The sequence below is a fragment of the Brachyhypopomus gauderio genome, chromosome 5 (genome assembly GCF_052324685.1).
Source record: "Brachyhypopomus gauderio isolate BG-103 chromosome 5, BGAUD_0.2, whole genome shotgun sequence".
Taxonomy (NCBI): Eukaryota; Metazoa; Chordata; class Actinopteri; order Gymnotiformes; family Hypopomidae; genus Brachyhypopomus; species Brachyhypopomus gauderio.
The window spans coordinates 25,479,914-25,504,018 of NC_135215.1; the positions used below are offsets into that span (position 1 = coordinate 25,479,914).

A 24,105-nucleotide genomic window follows, 5' to 3' on the forward strand; every position below is an offset into this window, starting at 1 on the left:
CTTCTGGCATTGTCTCTTGGTCACGTGTGCCTTGGCACAAGGAATGTGACAGTTGTAGCCCAAGTCCTGTATCTGTTTATGGTAGCTCTTGAAGCACTGACTCCAGCAGCAGTCCACTCCTTGTGAATCGCCCCAAAATTTTGAATGGCATTTTCTTGACAATCCTTTCAAGGCTGTGGTTATCCCGGGCACAGTTTAGTCACTAAGTAAACATGTCCTTGTAGTTTCCTGCTGTGCTCATTCTCCAATGAAGTGGATTGTGAACTGTGTCATTTTAAGTTAGCACATAAGTCATTTTCCCAGAACTACGTGTAGGTCACCTAGTGCCCAGCAGGACCTTGGATACTGGAACTTTACACTCTATGAGGAATGTCTTCTTCGGGGCCGGAAAAAATGCGATGATATGACAAATCCCACAAGTGTGTGTGAGGGGCAGTTGGATCCAGGGAAGTGAAATGAAGTTACACATCCAACATGCAATCACTGCTACAGCCTAGACACTCTCATTCATGAGTGTTACAGTGCATTCACTGAACACAAAGGTCCCTTCAAAACTGATGGTGTTGGGCACTTTGTGTTGAGTACTGTGTGTGTGAGAGAGAGATCTGTATTGTGTGTGATAGTTGTGGAGAATGAAGCCTGGTGACATGCTTTCCAGACCTGCTCTCTTCTCCTGCCACATAGAGCTCCAAACAGCAGGACCCAGGAACCCAGACCTGCCTCCCCATGTGTTCCCTAGCAACCACCCGCCCAAGCATTCTTGTTTCACTCTGAAGCGGAGGTTTCCATTGAATGGTTATTGATAGTAATAATATTGATAAGTAATGACTCAATATTGCTTTGTATATAAAATAACATCCCTATGTCTTTTATGTGGGGTTTATGGTTGAACAGGTGTTCTGGTCAATACAGTTCCCCCTCTTCCCCCAAAATCATTATGCAGTAACACCTGTTCAGATGAAGTTGTTTTCATCTGAACAGGTCAGTGGTCTAGTGGGGAGAATTGAATCCCATATTTCTGGTGTAGTTCTTCCGTAGCCGGGGCCCTGAGTCCCGCTGTTAGGCGTAACGAGATTCCACCTACGCTGCAAAGCAGTCGTGCAATCAAGATGCTCTGTTTCTCATTATATGTGAATATAAATGTGTCCGCGTTTCATACATAGCCTATTGCTAAAAATACTCCGTTGTTCGAGTTTGATTTGAAGTTGATTTGCGTCTGTGGCTGTCTGCGTATGCGTATGGGGGTGAGAATTATAACACTGGTCAATAAAAACTGATCTTTCTTGCTTCACAGGCAAAGTACTTTTTGCGTAAAAATTTGAATGTGTATTAGAATTTTTAGAATGCTCCTGTTTTCTGAGTGAAGGATCACCAAATTAAAAATTTTTTTACATCTACTTTTTTTTTACATTTTTATTTTTACAATATATTTTCCCTGTATTACTCATATATACAGTACATATAGCCTACATCTATACCTATTTTCAGGGTCATCGTTCTGTCGACATAGAGAGAATCCTCTTTTCTTGGTGCGCCTTTTCTATTCTATGCATATTGAAATGTGGAATAAAAAAATTACAGGCGTTAAATATATTCTTAACGCATATTTAGATTGAGCACACAAAAATACACAAAACAGATTTTTATTTGCAGGAAGCCAAATATTTCACCTTGGTGAACCTGTTACCTTTTCGGATGTTACTTAAACTTTTGATTCATTCACTGGTTTAAAAAAAACAGACTCGCACACAACTGTTGTAAGGCGATTGTCAACGTCAGGATCTATTCTCTATACCTAAATGGTGGCTGTTGCTGCAGCTGCGCTTGCACTCAGCGTCCGCGAGTGGGCGCTGCTCGGGCGGCGTGATGAGCGCGCTGGTGGAGGAGCCACAGAAAGGAGCGCGCTCGCTCAGGCTGCGGGAAGGTGCCGACCGCCCGGAGACAGACCCTATCCGGGATACGCGGGGGAAAGGCATCACCTCTTCAATTCTGTACAACCGGAGGGTCGGAGATCAAACGCGACAGTCGGTGAGTTTCGGCCAGGGATGTTTTCTTTCATCAACCGAAATGCCAAATCAATTTCACGTTTCATTTAGCCTATACAGTAGACACGGATTCAGTTAAAAAAATGCGCATTTGGTGCAGTGGATGAGTCGATGGGGAGGATGACCAGTTGTTCATTCCCCATAGCAACCGAGGATGGTGCAGTTATTGTTGAGGACACGGCAGGTGTCAGTTATACGTTTTGAAACCAGCATCAAGAGAAATAGATCATAGTCTATTTTGGGTGAGCCTGTTATAAGATAAACCGAACCGGACTGTTTCTATGCTGTTGTCTTATTGATGCATAGGCCTGCTGTAACTGAATAGGCCATTTTCGATGACCATCTTGTCGAGTCGGCGACAGGCAATTTATCTAATTTCTTCGCCTGTTGTCTTATTCAATTACGTGATCGTCGTTTTTATTTCACAATCCCCGAATGCTGATGCAATGTACTGATAGTGAATAAAGAATTAGTGAATAAATCATTATGTTCACAGTTCAAGAAGGCTGCAAGGAGCTAGCTGTCTGTACACAGGTGCAAGGATTTCAGTCGGGGGTTTGTAATGTTAGTGAGCTAGTACATGTAGGAAACATAATAACACAGGCACCCTTATATTTTATGATATATCGTGCACACTGGCCTCCTCATTCATCTGCATAGAGAATATGACCAGCTTCTGATGATGTCTCCCACCACGCGTCCATCAGGCAGACCTATGCATAATGATTCAGCTTGTGAGGTTGCTGTCATCTTACTTGTATGTGGAGTCAGAGTTATATACGGTTGTAGACTGTCATGGGATGATAACCGAATATTTGGATGGTTGGATACAATAGGGGTCGTTACCGTTTTGAGAGCCTTATCAGATAGTTCTCAGGAGCGACTAAGATGTAATTCTCTTGCGAGTACGGCGAGGTCTCAGTAGAGCGGTGACATGTCGCGGTACCTTGTACACGTGGCATTGTGACAGAAAACAAAATTATTAAACACTTCACCTTGTCGCCATTTCGCTTTTGTATAGGCTATAAGAAACCTAAACGTATTCTATATTATTGGCGCGAAAGAAGAAGGAGTTTTCTTTCTGATCGAGAAACAGCGCGTGTAGAAGAACGAGCAGAAAAACTAATTAAAGAGGCACACAATTATTAACAGTTTAGCACAGCTCAACTAAATCAATGACATCCACTAGGTTATTTATCAGGACATTCATTTTAAACTAAATTAAGTCTGTACAGAGTTTCTGAACATTGTGGGAGTATCTCCGCTCCTCACTGGCCCAACTGACCCACTCCCCGTATATGTGCCAGTGGTCGTAGGGGCACTTGGAGCTATGAACCCCAAACTGGAGGATTGGATCCAACAGATCCTGGGAATGACAACCTCTGGTAGATGTTTTAGTAAAAATATATGACTACCCACTGGAAGAGTGAGATGCGATTTATTTTTTCCGATCCAGTATTAATAATATTTGCTTTGTACAAAGTATTTTGAGGGAAAGAAAACAGGCTATAGACGACAACATTCTCATTCTGACACATCACCAGGTGGCTAATAATATTATTTATAGTATTACCTATATTTAGGCCTATATAGCTTATTGTCTATAGGCACCAATCTTATGCATCTTATCTTATGCAGCAAGAGAAAAACATTGGCCCACATTTTCTGAATGATCAATCTGGAGGGTTGATCATTCAGAAAATATGGGCCAATTTTTTCTTTTGCTGTAGGCAGTTCTAAAGGCTGGAGGTGCACGTAGCTATATACAGGGAGGAAAATAAGTATTTGAACACCTTTGCTTTTTCTCTCACTTAGAAATCATGGAGGGGTCTGACATTTTCATCTTAGGTGCATATCCACTGTGAGAGACATAATCTAAAAAAACAAAACTGGAAATCACAATGTATGATTTTTTAATAATTTGTTTGTGTGTTACTGCTGTAAATAATTATTAGAACACCTGTGAAAATCAATGTTAATATTTTGTACAGCAGCATTTGTTTGCAGTTACAGAAGTCAAACGATTCCTGTAATTTTTCACCAGGTTTGCACACACTGCATGTGACATTCGGGCGCAGCCAAGGACGAGACACAGAATGCGGAGCAAACGTAACTTTTAATTGACAGGTATTGCGCAATAGCGCACGAGTAACACGGAGCAAGCACACACACAACATGTAGACTTAGACAACGACGAGCACAGGACACTGCGCGAGCGCACATTAAATAGACAAACCACATTAGTCCCAGGTGATTATGAGACGATTCACAGGTGAGACACATTATCACACGACATAGCTATCACCACGGAGTTCCACAGACGCAGACAAAGCACGTGGACTACGTATACACACACCCAAAGGGGAGGGGCCGGGGTCCTCAACGTGACAGACACCCCCTCCAAGGGCACCACCCGTCCCGGGGTGCCAACAGGACCGAGTGCCCCGAACCCACGACGATGGGCGGATCCGACGCGCTCAGTCCTGCGTCTGGGAGGTGACTGCCCTTGGCGAAGCGTCCGTCCCGAATCGCCTAGCACACCCTCCCTGGGAAGACCGGGGAAAAAACATTAGACACATTAAACGACACGGTCACAAACACACACACAGGCATGCTTACACACAGTGGCACGAGAGGGAATAATGGGTTAGGTACACAAAGGGGAAGACTAACAAACACTGGTACACACACACACGACATAGGCGCCAGGCTTCGCGCCAGGAGGAGAGCGAGTAGGGGAGAGAGATCCGGAGCTGCTGGCGCTGCGTTGGGCAGTCCCCCTCCTGCCCTCGCTGCGGACCGGCGGACATGCCAGGTGCAGTGCGGCTGGCGGACGTGCCAGGTGCAGCGCGGCTGGCGGATGTGCCAGGTGCAGCGCGGCTGGCAGACGTACCAGGCGCAGCGCGAGGGAGCTCCTCCTCGTAATCCATCAGCTCCTCCTCACCCTCCAGGACCCCTTCCATGGACTCAGCCGGGCTCTCACCCCGGGAATAGTCCATGGGGCTGGCCCTGGAAGGTCTGGAGGACGCGGTCTCTCCAGGAGTCCTCCTCCCTTTTACAGTTCCCACGGAGGAGGGCAGGCTCTCTTCCTCGTCCTCCGTGTAGGGGTCGCTCTCGTATACTCCCGAGCCCACGGACGGGGAATAGTCCTTCGCGCCGTAATCCACAGTGGACCTGTCGTCCTCCGAAGGAGGGTAATGGTCCCGCTCCTCTTCACCCTCCTGTACCGTGGGAGAAACCCACAGGCGGAGAGAAGTAGTCCTCCTCCTCTGACTCCTGCTCCTCCTCCTCTTCACCGTAGTCTACGGTGGTGTCATCGTAGATGGAGGGAGGGTACTCCTCATCCTCCTCCCCCTCCCCAACATAGTCCACGGTGGGAGCGGAGTAAATGGACGGAGGGTAAATCTCCTCCTCCTCTGACTCCTCCTCGGAGTCTTCCTCCCCGAATTCCGTCTCCGGGGTCGACTCCGTGACGCCGATCACGCTGGGACCCTTCTCCGGAGGCGAGAGGGCGCGGGATGGAGGGGAGTGTCGCTCCGGAAGGTCTCCACCAGCTCGGGGTCTCTCTCTTCCACCTTCTGGGCTGAGGCCAGCTGGAGGGCGCACACCGGGTCCGACATCAGCTGTTCCCGAGTCGGTGGGTTCTCCTCCTCTCCAAGCTCGCCCTCTGGTGGCGATGCCTCAAAGAGCTCAGGGACGCTCACCCGTATGGGCGAGCTGTCCCGGGAAGGAGCGGGGTGCTTCTCCTCCCACACCCGCGCCGCTGTCCGGCGGTACTCCTCCGCCAACTCTGGTATGGAGGTTTCCCGTGCCGCGCACAGCAGGTAAGAACACTCCGGGTCCGTCATCAGCTGCGCCAGAGTCGACGGGGTTTTGCGGCGCGGGGGAGAGGAGGAAGAGCGGTGGTGCCGCTTGCTGGGGCGAAGCGCCTTCTTAGGCTGGGTGGCGTAGCCTGGCATCTTATCTTGGTGTCTCAGACGGCTCGTCGTTCTGTGACGTTCGGGCGCAGCCAAGGACGAGACACAGAATCCTCGGGTTGTGGAGCAAACGTAACTTTTAATTGACAGGTATTGCGCAATAGCGCACGAGTAACACGGAGCAAGCACACACACAACGTGTAGACTTAGACAACGACGAGCACAGGACACTGCGCGAGCGCACATTAAATAGACAAACCACATTAGCCCCACGTGATTACGAGACGATTCACAGGTGAGACACATTATCACACGACATAGCCATCACCACGGACTTCCACAGACGCAGACAAAGCACGTGGACTACGTATACACACACCCAAAGGGGAGGGGCCGGGGTCCTCAACGTGACACTGCAGCACGGATTTTGGCCCATTCATCCACTCAGATCTTCTCCAGATCAGCCAGGCTTCTGGGCTGTTGCTGAGGAACATGGAGTTTGAGCTCCCTCCAAAGATTTTCTATAGGGTTTAGGTCTGGACCTTGATATGCTTCTTACGGAGCCACTCCTTGGCTATCCTGGCTGTGTGCTTTGGGTCATTGTCATGTTGAAAGACCCAGCCATGATTTGTCTTCAATGCTCTAACCGAGGGAAGGAGGTTGTTCCCCAAAATCTCACAATACATGGCCCCAGTCATCCCCTCCTTACTACAGTGCAGTCGTTCTGTCCCATATGCAGAAAAACACCCCAAAGCATGATGCTTCCACCCCCATGATTCACAGTAGGGATGGTGTTTTGGGGATGGTACTCATCATTCTTTGTCCAAACACGGAGAGTGGAATTAAGACCAAAAAGTTCTCTGGATCATCCAAATGGTCATGGGCAAAGATGGGCCTGGACGTGTGCTGATTTAAGCAGGGGAACCTTCCATGCCATGCATGACTTTAAACTATGACGTCTTAGTGTATTACCCACAGTAACCTTGGAAACAGTGGTGCCAGCTCTGTTCATGTCATTGACCAGCTCCTCCCATGTAGTTCTGGGCTGATTCCTCACTTTTCTTAGAATCATTGCTATACAATGAGATCTTGAGGTGAGATCAGGCTGACAGAGATTGACAGTCATGTTTAGCTCCTTCCATTTCCTAATAATTGCTCCAACAGTTGATCTTTTTTCACAAAGCTGATTGGCAATTGCCCCATAGCCCTTTCCAGCCTTGTGAAGGTCTACAATTTTGTTTCTGGTGTCTTTGGACAGCTCTTTGGTCTTAGCCATGTTAGTAGTTAGAGTCTTACTGATTGTGTGGGGTGGACATGCAGCTAATGACCTCAAACAGGTGCTTCTAATTTAGAATAATAAGTGGAGTGGAGGTGGACTTTTTAGAGGCGGACTAACAGGTCTTTGAGGGCCAGAATTTTTGCTAATTGCTTATTTCTTATTTGTAGCAGTAATACACAAATAAATTATTTAAAAATCATACATTCTGATTTCTGGATTTTTTTAGATTGTCTCTCACTGTGGACATGCACCTAATGTGAAAATTGCAAACCCCTCCATGATTTCTTACCTGGGTGTTAAAATACCTCTTTTCCTCATTTTAAGCCATTACCTTATCCTTCTGCAAGGCCATGGTCTTTTAACCATTTTATCCTAATTTTGTCTTATTTGGGTAAAGAGATGCATGCACAAGCTTTACGTCAGCTCCTCTGAATTTCTTCAACTTGCCAAAGGCTTTTTAAATGCAGTGAAATTTGTGAATATATGAGAGAGTAAGGAGGAATTAGGATGAGCGACAGAATGAGGAGACAAAGTATAAAAAAGGAGTGAGACTCTCCCTAAGAAGGGCACTGGAATTGTGAACTTTAGTCTCTGCTATATTATTAATGTTGTAATATGTGTGAGAGTAAGATGAGACATTTATCTCATCATTCCTTCCTGCATGGCTTGGTGAGCATGTTCTTCTCCAATGCTACTCAAGGGGATTTCCTGCAGAGCTCAGCTCCTTACTAAATTTCAAACGGTTTAACTCTAATAACATTTGCATATTGTCGCGACCTAATTGAGAGACTGCTGCTGTTGGCTGCAACTCAGAGCCTGGGGGATCGAGGAAGGTCTGTGTACCGCCATCACACTCAGAAGGCTCGTGCTCTGGTTCTCCTTGCTGTGAAGATGAGAAACTCTGCTGGGTCATGCTCAGTCAAGAATCAGTAGACATCCCGTCACTTGTTAAGGGCCATGGGGACATCATTTGGCATCATTTAAAATATAATCTTTGTTCTGAGCCAGCAAATGATTACAAGCGATTAAGGTCAAAGAGAGCAGCCTGCTGGTATTCTGCACATTGTAATTATTTTGTGATTTTGAGACAAACCAGAGGACATCAACCTAACTGGACATTTTGCTGGATTTTGGGGGTCCTTGCTTTCCGTCTATTATTGATCTTCCCCTTTACTCAGTCAACCAGTGTAAGTGACATGGGAAAAATTTGTCTGGCCAGCATGGTTAGGGAACAGAGTCCCCAGCCATGGAATGAATCGTGTAAAGATGGGGATGAACTGTTTGTCTGCACTCCTATTCCTTTGCAAATGGCAAACTGAGTTAGCTCAGAGGACTCCATCAGATGGAGTAGGGAAGAAGCTAATAACCCAACTCAAGATCCACCCCCCACACACACACACACACAAAACAATTGAGTCCCAGCACTTAGCATCCCGTTGTTTTTCAGAGCCCTTCAGTTCTTTTCTCCACTGTCGTTGAGTTTAGACTTAACACCATGGTTAACCTGTTTATTTGCCACTGTTTACAGCAGAACCACTTGATCTTTCTTGAATGACATTGTGAAATGTAGATATTTGAGTTAGGAAAAGCCATCAGACCTATGGCATTTAATTGCTTGTGGTAGGCAGTTTTTTTTGTATAAACAATAAATTGGTGTGCTCGCTTGGCTTGATCTCACTCAGGCCTGTGAGCCATATACTCTTAGTGACTTAGTGATATGGAGCAGTCAAAGAAAGAGGTTCATGAATATCCAGGAGACGTGCTGTCAGTAAAATACATGGAGACTGCAGTTGTTTTAATGCAGCCACTGGCAGCCGGGTTCTCTAACCTAGAGCTCCATTACTATAGGGTGCTAGTGCAGCGCCCCCTGGCTGCAGTGTGGAGAGGGGAGGTCACGTGTGCTGCAGTATTGGCGCCCTGACTGAGGCCGCACTTCTAAAGCCCTGTGACAGCAAATGGCAAGAAAGAATGCCGCAGCCTTCTGGCCGCATCATCGTCAGCGTGTGTCCCAGAAGAGTGGGCTTGTCTTTGCAGAACTCAACGTGTGGGAAAAAGCGCACACACACAGCTATGTTATACAGGAGCAGGATTCTGGATGTGGGATGGTGTATGTGATTTTAATTACTTTTTCCATTTCTCTGTTAAAAAATAATTATCAGTTTTTTACATGATTCTATTTGTTTTTTTTTTATGTAGTCCTGCCAGGGCTCATTTCAATGGTAAATGACATCTGACTGAAACTTTCCCATTCGTTTATTAAATATGGTTTGAATGTGAGCCATTCTAAACTACTTACATAGTTTGACAGCCACTGCCTTTTCCTTTATTACATAGTTCTTAAATGTTTAGTCACAAACGTTGAGTTACCCTTGCAGCTTAACCACAGCATTTAGCCACAAATATGACCAACCTGGCCAGTTTCAGAAATGTGAATTATTTTAATTAGTGGGTCCTTTAAGCTCTCGGTTTTACAAGAGGCCTATGGTCAGAGATCCATTCTCTGCTTCTGAGAAATGCTTGCTGACTTCATGGCTGTGGGTAAATAGCTGGTGCTTGATGTCCTGAGTTAGCCCAGTACTGGAATCCTGTCTCATGGGACAGGCGTCCACTTCTGCCCAACCTCACTGTCTCCTGCCCTGATCTCAAAACACTTATTCATCTTAACACATGCCCTAGAACCCCCAACATTCCTTAGCGGGTGGTTTGGATTTCTGATCTGGTTTAGCTTGTATGTTCCCAGTGGTTTTTGAAGGCTTAAAACAATGCGGAATTTGAATTTAATTGTGAGCTGTTGTATTGCCTATTTTGGATCATGAAGCTAGCTTGGTTTTTGGAATGTAGGCTAATCTCACGAAGGAAATGTCTCCTGGTAGGTGCATTGGAAGAGAAAGCAGTGAAAGAAGTGATCCGTTTCTTTTTATGTCAGTCTTTATCTTACCTCTAAACTTGATACTGGATTGCAGAGTTTTTAACAGATATACTATCACACAACCAATAGAAATAGTGAGAAAAGGTGAAACTTGATTCCATTTCTGCTGAGCACTGCTCCCCAATGCTGTGTTCTTTTTTGGTGTTAAAGAATGTTGCATCATAGGATCATACCCAGTGAATATATGTGTAATCCTGTCCTATTTTCTGAATTTACATGTATTGTAAGTGGACCTTCTCCTGTTACTTGTCCTCAATTTAGGTCCTACCATTTTCAGTTCTGCCTCTGTAGGATGTTGAGATTGATTTATCTGTCTTACCATCCTTTACTGAAAAGACATCCTTAAAAACCTCCCTCTGTTTCTCGGAGTAAATACTAAATATGCTAAACGTAACAAAATGTATTGTTGTATGTAACAAAATGTATGTGTGTCAGTTTTGATTTATGATTTATGTTTACTGGATAGCTCTGTACTCAGTTGAAATCAACTTCAGAGTTACTGATGTTTATGAGCAAAGTACTTTCGTCCTGTAGGCGTGCAGCACCGTTTTCTTGTTGTTGTTTGTTGTTGTGTGGTTTGTAGTATATATAGGCTATATATAATATGATTAAACCAGCTAAATCAAACAATTCTCAATACCATTCATGACTTTGTACCATTCATGTACTGCTGTTTTTATTCAGTGTGGCACGTCGCATTTCTGTCGCCTTGGGAGACTGGAACTCTTAGCAGCCTTTCTTGCACCTCTGTGCAAGTCTGATTATAGCCTATATTTTTTCTGCATGTGAGATGTGTGTTTAAGGTCAGTAGAGCAGTAATGTCTTGGCATACCCTCTGACCCCCTCGGTGACACAATTGAGTACCAGTGTGCATTCACCTTGTGCTGTGTTTGCAGTGGGGAATTTGCCATTTCAAGTTGAGTTTACTCTCTGTTGAGTAATGGATTCCATTTGTACAGAAGATAAACAGCTTCAAATAATTAGTGATAATACTTTTACACATAATGTTTTATAACTGGGTTTATGAGCTGGTTATTTCTTAAGAAGACAGCTCCCGTGTCAGGCAAGGGTCCGGGCTTGATGTGGGCCCTGAACTGGTAAATGGTATTGGGACAGCTGAATGGAGACTGGAGACATGTGGAAAGAGGGAGGGAAGCTCATTTGGATCGAGTTTACCGCTTTGAGAACGATCAGGATATTCACGGACACATTAAGCTGCAAGCCCAAATCCGCAAGTTCCTCACACATGGTGGTGTTATTTAAATAAAGGGAATGGCCGAATGTGTGAGAATGTGTGTCTGTGTGTTTTGAGGCATAATATTAAATTTTTTTGTTGTTTTGTTGCTGATATGCAAATGTGTGTAAGGATATGGGCTTTGGCCTGTTCGTGGCTACATTAAAGAAGCATTCCAAATTGCTTTCCTTCAGTTGTCTATTCTCTTTATAACCAAATGGTTCGCTAACAGGACTCTGCGTGACTGACAGTTAAGGACTGATTAAGCAGAGGTGTCATCAACAGCCTGGCACTATTCAGACAAAACACAGACCCCAGTATTAAGGTTGTCCCTTGGTGGTGAATTTGCAGAGCAATAGCTCATTGCACAGGATGCTACTACCCCACACAGTCCTTAACCAACACCAACACCAGTGTGGTCCAAAACCAACACCAAAATGGTTTAACACACAAACGGTCCAATACCAACACAGCCCAACACCAACACAGTCCAGCAACATGATTCTGCATCCCAGCCCAGCTCTGTTACTCAGTAAATGAAATGTGTAGGGTGTAGGGTAATTCTTATTATTATTAAATCCATTTGGTCAGTTGGGATTCACAGCCAGTCCTGTGGAGACTGAGTGGAAGTATCCAAAAGTGTAGAATGCAATGTCTAGGGTTGTGGCCTTTCCTATGTGTGCTTGACAAAGCTTTGGGCTGGGAGTGGATTATAAAGTGGTAGCATGTGGACAAAAATGGCTGACAAAGTTTGCTCACACCCTGGAGACAGAGAGAAAGAAAGAAAGACCTCCAGCTATATTTGTGACTAATACAGCAGCTGCTCAGAGCTGGTGCAGTAAACACTGCATAGTGTACCGCTTCAGACTGATTCAATTTGTTTCTAACTCCTTTTAAAAATGAGTGTCACTGCTTTCTGCTTTTATGGCCACAGTGAAATTTAAACACGGTGTGAGCTTTCTTTTGACATATCACTGTTATTTACTGAGCGGGGTAACTTGATCAGATGATGTTCTCCTGACGCATGTCTTGTCTTGTGTGGTGCAAAGTGATAACAGCAAGACATCAGCATGCAATCTACAAAATCATGATTTGACGGAACAAAGAAAGAAAAGAAAAAAACATAAAAAACTACTTATGATTACAACACTACAAAACTACAACATGATAAAACTACTTATCATAATGCTTCTATCTCACAACAACCCTCTCTCTCTCTCTCTCTGGATATTGATATTCCTGGAGGACTAAGACCACACAAGCTTCCACCAGCCTCATCAGTTATCTTGACAAGCTGGTTCCTGCTAAAATGTTTTTAAGCCTTTATGGCTTCACGGTCGGCTTTATAGGTTTCCCTCTTTCCCACTTCTTCTTCATTGCCTTCCTTGGCTTGTGCAGTACTGCCATCTGTGTGTAAATAATTTTTATTCCTTTGTTTAGATGCTCCAAAATGAATAATTTTTGTGTTTAGTAATATTGTTATTACCTTCGCAACAAATGACCAGGTGACCCGTGTTGATTTATGGTGTCCTCATTCACTAGTGCGGATCATGCGACTGGATTTGAATACAGGACGCCGTTGATGTCATAATGCCTCTTTGCTTAATGAAAATGGATGCAGGAGGGGTTTTTTGTTGTTTTTTGCATGTGCACAGACTGGGGGCCCTGGGGCCCATGGGCGAGTGTGCTCGCTCGGCACACACGCCAGGGAAATGGCATGGCTGCCCACTCAAGCCTGACTGGATACAAATGGGGCTAAATGGCCCTGCTGTTGTCGGGGACAGTCCCCTTTGTCATCTTGACAGGTGGAGAATAGATACTGGCTCCATTCCAGTTGGCATACTCGCGTTCAGTATACTGGTATACTAATAGTATATTCCAGTAAGAAACACTAGAATATACTTTTTTGTTGCTTTGCATTCAGTATAGTTCGAATTGTTGCAATTGCGACACACTTTGATGTCATCATTGTCCACCATACTCACTTAAGCTACTGAGCTGCTTAACACCTTGGCTGTCGTCTAGATAATTTTATCAAGATGTAGTGTGTAGTGTTTTTCAGCAGAATATTGCTGTCCTTCAGGGACTTGAATTTACATTTACATTATTCGGCACAGGCTGTTGTCCAGAGCATCTTTACTGAATACATATTCTTATGTGAGCATAGATAGGTTTATGTCAATTATATTAACAGACAGACAGACAGGTTTTGGGGGATTTTGGGAATATTTTAGTGCTCAGAAGAGGTGAGTCTTCAGTCAGACAGCCAATGACTCAGCCGGACAGACAGCCGGAAATTCATTCCATCACTGGATGCCAGGACAGAAGAGCCTTGATGGACGTTTACATTGTGGCTTGATGGATGGTGGGTTGAGGCGAGCTGTACAATAGGCATCAGGGCAAGGGAGACCTGGTCAAGGTAGCATATATTGCACCGTGTGTGTGTGTGTGTGTGTGTGTGTGTGTGTGTGTGTGTTTTCAGTCTCAGACCATTTGTTTTCACTGAATAGGAACAATGTATACATGTTCTTAATAATCTGAAATCTCCAGTTATCTGTTTATGCAAGTGGATTCTGCAGCATGCTCTGAACTCTAAGATCAGAATATGTCCTAAAAGTCAGATTAAGAAAGCTGGATTTTAGCTCTGCAATCAGATTTCTCAGCATATCTACACTTACTCTGCTTTGGGTGTTTGGGTGTGCTTTGGGTGTTATGTTTTCTGGGTGTTATCTTTCTGCACTTCTCCATCCCTACACTTCTTATTGTACTCTCCTGTGCTTTCCAACACTCCTCGTTCTGTCTGTCTACTATGGGGGCACAAGCATGCAGCTACTCAGCCCCTCATCTCTGGAATTCTCTTCCTTCTGTCATTCGCACCACTCAGTCACTTTCTAGTTTCAGAACATCCCTTAAAACATATCTGTTCAAACTGTCTTACCTGTAAGTTATGTACCCAAATGTGTCTGTCTTGTAATGTGTCCTTGAGTGTCTTGAAAGGTGCCTAAAAATAAAATGAATAAATAAATAAATAAAATATATTGTAATCCAGTCTTTTGAGATCTGGTGGGACACAAGAGACATCACTTGTGCAGTAGGCCTATAGCTGACACAACACAATCACAGCTATGATCAGCATGGTCTTCAAGGGTCATGATAACATTGAGTGCATTTAAATGTACTTAATATTCTTAGAATCATATTTTGTCAGTAATCTGATCAATGCGTTGAAATATATTCAGATGTGATCATAGACCCATATTACCAGCAAACATGGATCTTTGTATTAAATGTAAGGAGGAGGATTTTTAATTGTATGCGATACTTAACAGGAAGCCGGTGGGGTTGCTTTAGGATTGGAGTTATGTGTTGGGTGGATGGAGTTTTAGTAATAATGCGAACAGCAATGTTCTGAACCATCTGAAGTTTATGTTAAATTTTGTGAGATAAACCATAAAGGAGAGCACTACAATAATCAATTCTGGATGTAACCAGGGCAAGAACAGCAGCAGAATTTGGAGAAAGGAATGGACGTATGTGATTTATGTTGCGTAAATGGAAAGAAGCGAATCCCGTGATATTGTTAATATACATATTATGTGCAGAAAAGAAAGATTGTTATCTAAGATGACACCTAAACTTTTAACCTGGGTGGAATGAGCGAGTTCTGAATCATCAGTGAGAATGAATTAGCTTTGGCAAGAGCAGACGGTGTACCAATCAGAATAATTTCTGTTTTATCAGTATTTAATTTGAGAAAGTTGTAGAGAACCATGCTCGAATTTCCGTTAAACAATCAGAGATAGATGATGGAGGAAGAGTAGCTGTAGGCATGGTGGACATGTAGACCTGCGTGTCAATGAAAACAATGAAAATAACAATGAAAATGAATGTCATGTTTTCTAAAGATATGGCCAATGGGGAGTAAGTAAAATAAATACTAGGGTCTCCAGAACAGAGCCCTGGGGAACACCACTAGTAACATGAGATGGATGCGAGTGGAAGTTTTTTAATTGGACATGCTGTACAGGTTCAGAAAGGTATGAGGAGAACCAGCCTAGCAGATTATCACTGAGACCAATATATGCTAAGCAATCTAACAAGATAGCAGGGTTGCCAACTCTCACGCTTTGAGCGTGAGACACATGCATTTAACCGTTTTCACACGCTCTAACGCCACACTTCCGATATCTCACGCCGAAAAAACCTCCTCCAGGTTCAAATCTCACTCCAAGTGATCTTCAAAAGTTGGCAACCCTGAGATAGAGTGAGGGATGGTGTCAAAACCTGTAGTTAAATTGAATAGGATGAGAAGGCTTAATAGATTTTTTTTTTTTCGCAACAAGAATAGCATCCTTAAATTTAAGGAGATGAGTGTGAAACATGTCCTTGTGGGATGTTAGTCCAGTTTTCTTGTACAGACGCTCCAAACAACAATTCAGAAGTGTACTATGGGGAAGAGTGAGTAAAGTGAACACTTCTAGTTTTCATGGGAGCAAGCTTGTCAAGAATATTATGGAGGTCATTATGGTATGAGGTGATAAGATCCAGTGCCGAATTCACGCAACCATTCCAGTTTAGAGCAGTGATTTCATTCTGAAGAGTAGTTAAATCCAGGGTTTCAATGTTCCGAAATGAGATGGTTCGGGATATAATGCTTTTTGGCATTGGCAGCATTACATTGAATGAAATGAGCTTGTGGTCAGATATTGGGACATCGGATGCTCCACAGTTCAGAGGGACTACACCAGAACAGCAGTATGTCCAGTATGTGTCCTTTACAGTGAGAGGTAAAGTCAATATTGTTGCTTCAGAATTGGGGGGGGGGGGGGGGGGGGGGGGGGGGGGGGGTGTTGGTGGTCATTTGGTGGCGTTGTGACAGGAAGTGTCTGTTCTGCAGCTAATGCTGTTATTTATTCATTCACAGTAGATCTGTAGCATCGGAGCATCTCTACTTATACTTATTGGCTGTAATGCTGGATCTAATGCTAGCCATGGGGTTGGCATGACAATATCCAGAGCATTTTCTCATCTCTGCGCTTTGAGACGCCAGACCTTTAACAGCATGGCTGCCAAAAATAACATAGAAAATATTGAACCGCACTGCGACGTTTGCGGATGAGTAACAGAATTCTGTTGGATGGGCATCAGGCTTATTTTACCATTAAAATAAAATCCTAAACGCTGCCTCCTTATCTGCCTCTGTCAGAGAGACCCATTCAGAAAGTGAGATTTGAGTAGATGTTAAAATGGCCCAGTGTGACTTTATGAGCCTCAAGACTGTGCGTTGACTGTATTTCTTGGTCGACTGAGTGAGCCTGCTGGCTTAGGGAAGGTCATTCCCCTCTAGTGGAGCTAATAATAGCTTGGAGCTACGCTGTTCCTTTAATCCAGAGGTCTCCTCCATCAGCCTTACACTTGGAATTGTCCTGCACTTCATTCAGGCAGCTGGTGCTCCACCCTTCTTTGTTTGCAGCTCCAGCTGGTGGTGCTTGCGGTGGAGGAACACATCCCTCATCAGCCTGCTCCGTCTGTCCCCCCAAAGCCCCACCCCCAACCCGGATTTTGACTGTTTGTTTACTCCGTTATTTTCTCGACTGGCTTCATCTTTGCGTCCTGTATGAGATTATGTCCTGTCTGAGGTGTTCGCATTTTTTTTTTGCTTTGTGTGGGGCCAAAGTTGGCGGGGGTGGCAACGGCGTTGATGGGCTCGTTGCCATGGCAATGATGTCGTGTGCTTGGACCACGCGTTCCGGGGGTCGTTCGTTGATGGCATTTGAAAGCCATGGTGAGAAGGCAGAAGTGGATGCTGAGAGATTAGAAGCCTCTGATTTGATTTTCTCTGCTGTGAACTCGTGTTTTCCTTTTAGAAATGTCATATTACTTTGGGTATTGGGCATTGGAGATAAGTGTGTGCATTAATCAGCTCTCTGTGGTTGGGTTCTTGCAGAGGGACTGCTTTACCTGCATGGAGGCCTTGTTAGTACCTCTTTTTAATGCTTGGCCATATGCTGTTATACTGTCCCAGCCAACTTGCCCATGTGGGGCCGAATTGATTTTAAATGGGCTGAAACCTGAACCATATTTTGTCCCCTGGCTACTCCTTGGGCCCTCACGTGGATGCCCACCTGGGCTGAGACACATTAGCCATAGGGTTACAAACTGGGGCCAGTAGGCTATGGACTTGAGGGGGTGACTGTCATCAAATTTTTTGTTTCTCAAAATCCTTATCAGCCAGTGCAAAAAGGCATGGCAAAACAAATGCAGACATTTAGGCAATTAGCTAACTGTTTTGTTACAATAAATATTATTCATAGGTTTATTTATTTTCAAAAGAGAAAAATCTGTGAAAAAAACAAATAAAAACCAACAAAAAACCTATCACTTTATTTTTACACAGTCTGAATAAATGTTACTTAATAGAAGCAGTTCAATGCATCTGAAGTACTGCAAAAAATTTACAAAACTCTTTGAACACTTTTTGCATCAAAACACAAAATCCATTATTAAGTAAACCAGTGCAGGGAGACGCATATACAGCCCACTGATGTTCTCCTGGGCAGCATCACTAGGCACCCACACCCAGCCATTAACCCAACCACAAGCCAGATCCCACCGGGCCCCTCCTGCCCACGTGGGCCCCACTGAGTCGTGCCCAGGCCCAGATTATGGCCACCAATTTAAACAGGCTGGCTCCATGGGAAGTGACACAGAAGGGGAAAGAGGACAAGGTAGACGGATAAAGATGAGTCGTGGAGTCATGCTGAGGTTGCGTGCAGGCCAGCGTAACCCTGCAGTCTGGTGCATACAGATCACTGAGGACCCGTGGACCAGCACAGGAAGTGTGTGCAGCCCTGCTGTGGTCCTGTTTCACTTTTCTCCCCACAGGAGGCCTTAATTCAGCCTGCTGCATTACCATGAGAAAAAAGAGTACGCTCTCGTTGCAACATGCGGCCCCAGCAGAGGTAGGACACCAGCTCCTGAATCAGGGTAATTAATTGCATTTGTAGCACCCCTTCCCCCATTTAATTGAATCCAGTTAAATGCATTTCGGTTCAATTCCTGAGAATTCGGTTCAATTCCTGAGAATAAGATACTGAAGAGGGCAAGTAATTCTGATATTAGTCCTGACCGATTAAGTCATAAGACATCCACTTAAGTGGTACAGTATTATACTATAAGGTAATTAACAGTAATTGCATATATTCTTTATATATATACCAGTATATAATATTTTTTAAACATTCACGATAATTTGAATTTGAATTTTTCACAGTAAAAAATTAAGTGCAATGCTCTCTCTCCCTTTCTCTTCCTCTCTCTCTCCCTCTCAGTTCTTCTCCCTCTATTTGTTTATTTCTCTATCTGTCTCTCTCCCCCATCCCTTTGTTTTCAAACTATATGACTTCCCATAAATGTTTATTTCTTAGAAAATCCAGTCTAGTGAGAACACACTCTGTGTATCCATAGCGCAACCATTCCTAAACACAGGCTCAGACCTCCACCCGGATCTACAGTCAATTTATTTATTTATTTATTTGCAAACTACATGAAAATGCTCTCTGCAGGATCAACAGTATAGTATAAAGCACCTCACTGAAATCAAAATAATTAAATTCAGAGAAACAGATGTAAAGAGCCAGCTGCTTTTTGGTCAGTCTGCTCCACACAGAGGCTGCTGGGATGTGTGTCCCTTGTTGTCCGCTGGCCCTGACAACGTGCTGATATTGGAAGGGGGACGGGCAGCAGCGGGCCTGTCCTGAACTAAAACCCACGGCAGGAGAGCTCTAAATCTCCTCTGTGAAAAGGCCTCTGCATGTTCTATTGTGTAGCTCTGTGTGTATGTGTGTGTGTGTGTGTGTGTGTGTGCACGCTCTCGCTTGGCTCCCCAGTCTGACGGATGTTAACACTCTGTCTGTGCAAATGAAAATGCTGAGAGAGTGGAAAGTCATTAGTGCCATTCATTCTACAGCATGAATATGTACATAACACACAGCCGTACTGGGTGGGGTGGGGGTGTTTGTATTGTATGGGAATTAGCAAATATATGTCTATACATATTTGAGCATTTGCATAGTAATGTGATTCTCATCATTTGAATGCTTATTCATAAAGCGGTAAGAAAATAGTATTTTGTTTTAAGCCTTGCTACTTTCAGTTCTCCTGTCACGTTCAGTGTTGAAGCCACTAGCCATTATGTGTCAGCTACTGGGAGGTTTTAATGGCCTTGTCTCAGGGGGCTAATTAATATTATTGGAGACAAAATTCTATTGTTCCTTGATTAGCCCTTGGGTTTTAGGAGTGTGGTTGTTCTGAGAAAGAGGTATCAGCTTCCTCATAATCTATAAAAAATGAGAATTTGAAAAGCTGCCTTACAGTTCACACTTACTGACAGATGTTACTCATCAAAGTGTGTATTTAATCAGTGGTATTGATAATAGTCAGGAGGTAGCAGTCAGGACAGCTAGGATGCTGTCGAAATGGTAGCCTGCATAAAAATGTTAGACGTTATGGGCCATCTGCTTGGTACATATGCAGCCTTTTGTAATGCTGCAATTCCTTTTGTCCTGAAAACAATGAAATATAGTGGCTTGTCCTTCATCCACAGATTTGAGATCAGCAGGCAAGGTTCTGGCATTTGAGCTGTGCATTGCATGATGGTACTTGTAGTTTATCGCATGTGCCGAGAACACCCTTTGTCTGGGCCCGCTGCTTTCAGCTATTAGAGGTTAATTGAAATCTTCAGCTCATCAGTGACAAGCAGACGTGGCAGACAAATCTGCCGTGCCCAAGAGCTGGCTCTGTTATTTCTATGAATATAAAGATGTCAGTCATTTCCCCACCCAGCATCCCTCCACCCGCATCCCGACAGATGCTGTCAGTGAACGTGTACAATGACAAAGGCACATGGAAATCTAGTGAGGGAGGAGGAAGAGGCGTAGGTGTGCACGCACGTGTGGGTGTGCCAGTGCTCACAGGGCCACACACACCATCAATACACACTACCAGCTTCACAGGGCTTGTGGAGCCACAGGGTCCGGGCTGAGAGGCACACCTCCCGCGTATGCTAACGGAGCCTGACCCCTCCCCCTCTCCCTGCAAGGTAGTTCCGCCCGCCTCTACCCCGGAACGACCGCTTTTCACCGAGACACTGGTGCCGGTGGGATATCGCTCCATCCTTTATTCTCTCGCTCTCCTCAGCTGTCACACCCCCGACTCAGGGTCACACCTGGAGAAGGTACGTGTGTCCGGTCTCTTCTCCTCTTTCGTTCCTTCTTTCACTTTGACTTTGGCTGTGAATCCATTTCAGATTGAAAGCCCCCGGCAGGTGCACGCCGTACCGTATATACCTGCTATCAGCTGTTTTGGTCTGATCACAGGGGGAAAGTCGGTCGGTTTCTTTGTTTACATTCGAACACTACAACAGTATAGTATGACTGTGAGGTCAAATATTTATTTTAGACAGTATGATTGTGAAAGCTTCAGTCTGTATTCATGACATGTGATTTGGAAAATGTCCCATCTTATGAATTATGAGATGTGTCTTTAACATATGTATGACTGCTCCAGGTTTTGGACTGTTTTTTTTTTTTCGTCTGTGTGTAGTGGAGGTATCCAGGCTGGTCTTGTGCCTGTGTCCTGTGTTTCTGCTGATACTTCTTCCTTGGCTGTGCGATGATGCAGCATTTTCCACGTTTTGGTCTTTCAATAATAGATGCAACCTTTTGAATCTGCCAGCAACAGCCCCCCCTGCAAATCTGGCATTCGCCCTGTCTCCATAGCAACAGCTCAGGTCAGCTCTTGCAAGGTGGGAGCCCATCAGAGCAGTTTTTAGCGATCTCCCCATCTCTCTCTTTCTCACTGTGGCTGCATGCGTGTGTAGCGTGTGTAGCGTGTGAGGATGGGGGGTGCAGGGCTCTCGTCCCTCACGTTCTTCGGTGGGAGCGGAAAACGAGACCCTGCCCAGGAGCACTGGCAGCTGTGGAGACCTTGTGATGTTTTTGCTAATGTGAAATTAATGTACACGTCTCCCGGGAGCAGTCTAACGTATGCACGAGCATGAAGCAGCACAGGGTGTGTGTGTGTGTGTGTGTGTGTGTGTGTGTGTGTGTGTGTGTGTGTGTGTGTGTTTGTGTGTGTGTGTGTGTGTGTGTGTGTGTGTGTGTGTGTGTGTGTGTGTGTACATTTGCAAATCAAATCCGGTTCTTTAATAATTTTGTCTGTTGATTTAGGACGAGTCTTTACATTGGCAACAAGACAATACATGTCCAAAATCCCAGCGGGGATTCCAATAAAGCATTACTGTGTGCATTCTATATATACGCTATTTTATATTATCTCTGTGTGTTTATGTATTTCTAAATGATTACATTTGTCCTCACCACCCTCTTATCACGTCTCAGGCGAGGAGACTCCTCATTAATCGAGGACGCTTTTGCTTAATTATCCGCTTTATTTAATTTTTCCTGCATTGAGATAAAAAACAGGGTCAAGAAGAAAAACAGAATGATTTGAATGGGGTCAGTGGTGCTGCTAGAATAAAAGATGGATTGAAAGATAAAATCTCAGGCATGCACAGACACTGAGGGGATTTAAATGTCCAGGACGTTCCACTGAACAAGCACATTTGTTGGCAGGCTGTCCCTCACAGGCCATAGTGCTTTCTATTAGAATCGTTTGCTTTGGTTGTCCTAATAGAATAGAGAAGAAGAACACCGCTGGAACACAACTGGCAGAATCAGAATGACATTCCAACTTTACAAACAATTAAACATTGTGTTTTGGTCTTTTCTTTTCTGGTAATAATTTTTATTTATTCTGAACTTAAAAGCTGTGTATTTTACAGTGTGATATTTTTTGTGCTTTCAGGTTTGAGAACCTGTAATCCACCAACTTGCGGACAAAAGTACAGGAGCAACACCAAGTCGAGTGGATCTAATGAGGTAAGGCTGGTAGTGTATATGTAGTGGGTTAAACTGGTCTTGTGACCGGAGGGTCGTGGGTTCAATTCCCAGGGCTGAGGCCATGACTGAGGTGCCTTTGAGCAAGGCACCTAACCCCAACTGCTCCCCAGGTGCCGGGCTAGGGCTGCCCACCACTCTGGGCACGTGTGCACCACAGCCCCCTAGTAATCACTACTGTGTGTGTGTGTGTGTTCTAACTGCACAGATGGGTAAATGCAGAGGACAAATTTCAATTGGGGTGGAAATCACAATTGACAAATATGGCACATTTACATATTGACTTCCTTCAACACATGTAAGATCAAAACAATAGGCAAGGACCAAATTATCACCATTTCTATAGTTATACTTTTTTTTCATAAATATATTATATAGTGTCATTTTCTTTACCAGCAATTCCTGTGACCGTCATCATGAGCATCACCCACATCACCGTGAACAGGTTCTTGTTCAACAGTTCAGTCCCAAACCCACTGATTAAACAGCACATTTCAAGCTTTTCTCTCATCCTGCACTACACTGTGACAGCTCACCCTGGTGTCTGCTCTCCCATGTCATATTAGATCAACATGTCTTGGGTGTGTTAGAGACCATCAACTTTCAGAAAATCCTGTGCAGTTCTCTTATCTCTTATAGAAATCATGCCATCTGTGACAATGCTTTGCTTCCCTCTTGGCTTGCTTCCATTAAAATGTGGGATGCCCAAAATGTCTGCACATGCTCAAAAGCTGTCATGAATATTTTATGTTCTGTTTTCTTTTTCTTCTTACAGTGTGTATTTGTGTCCTGTGAATAGATTTTTTAAAAAGCAATAGGTGCACTAACAATCATTTAGCTATTTCTGCCTATTTGTCACTATGTTTTAAACACCTTGACAAATACAGACCGCCTTTACTATCTTGTGTGATATTTTCATGTATACAGGATCCCATGGATATGAGGGCAACTCATAAAATTATCTAATTACTCGTCTATCCTCAGGGTGCTACAATGAGGAATTACATTTAAACTGGCTTCATATTTCTGGAGTTGTGTGACTAATCAGCATCATAATGGCCACATTATGACAAGGTAATAAATAAAAGATGCTGCCGATATTTTCGAGGAAAACTGCATGAGCGTACTTTAGAAGTGGCAGATTTTGGTAAATATTAAGCATCTCTGTAGTAAATATGAGGCATCTCAGAAGTAGATATGAGGCATCTCATTAGTAAATATGAGGTATCTCTGTAGTAAATATGAGGCATCTCAGTAGTAAATATGAGGTATCTGTAGTAAATATGAGACATCTCAGTAGTAAATATGAGGTATCTCTGTAGTAAATATGAGACATCTCAGTAGTAAATATGAGGTATCTCAGTCTAAATTGTCAATGAGGTCATGTTTGAACTGAGGTTTAAATTCTTAATTTCCTAATGAGGTCATGTTCAAACTGAGGTTTAAATCCTCTCAGTGAGGTCATGTTTGAGTCTGTGGTCAACAACTTCACTGTGACTTTCAGTGTAAGCAATTGCAGAGCTCAGATTGAACCATATGTGTGTATGGTTTCTAGGGCTCAACGGTCATTTCCAGGAGGGCATTGTTTGCTTCCTGGACAATGAACACAGCGCTGAAACCAAAGCTGGGATGGGTGCACTTTGGCACATGATGAAACATACAAACATATTACCTCCACTATAGAGGGCTTCAGTAAATTCAGTAAATTCAAGTTTAGCTGCTTCCCCTACATGTAGTGAAATC

General features: G+C 44.0%; 1 protein-coding gene across 12 annotated transcripts in view; it reads left to right on the forward strand.

Annotated features, from left to right (window-relative positions):
* The first annotated feature begins 1,876 nt into the window (after positions 1-1,876).
* The window catches only part of nrcama (neuronal cell adhesion molecule a), a 50,689-nt gene continuing 28,460 nt past the window's right edge, over positions 1,877-24,105 (forward strand). For 11 of the 12 annotated variants that reach the window (XM_077006712.1, XM_077006718.1, XM_077006720.1 and 8 more), the window contains exons 1-2: positions 1,877-2,028; positions 22,271-22,344. The gene's annotated coding sequence lies outside the window, so the exon portion shown is untranslated. Of the gene's footprint in view, positions 2,029-20,539; positions 20,640-22,270; positions 22,345-24,105 lie in introns of those variants that run through there. The other variant, XM_077006713.1, reaches the window with a different exon arrangement.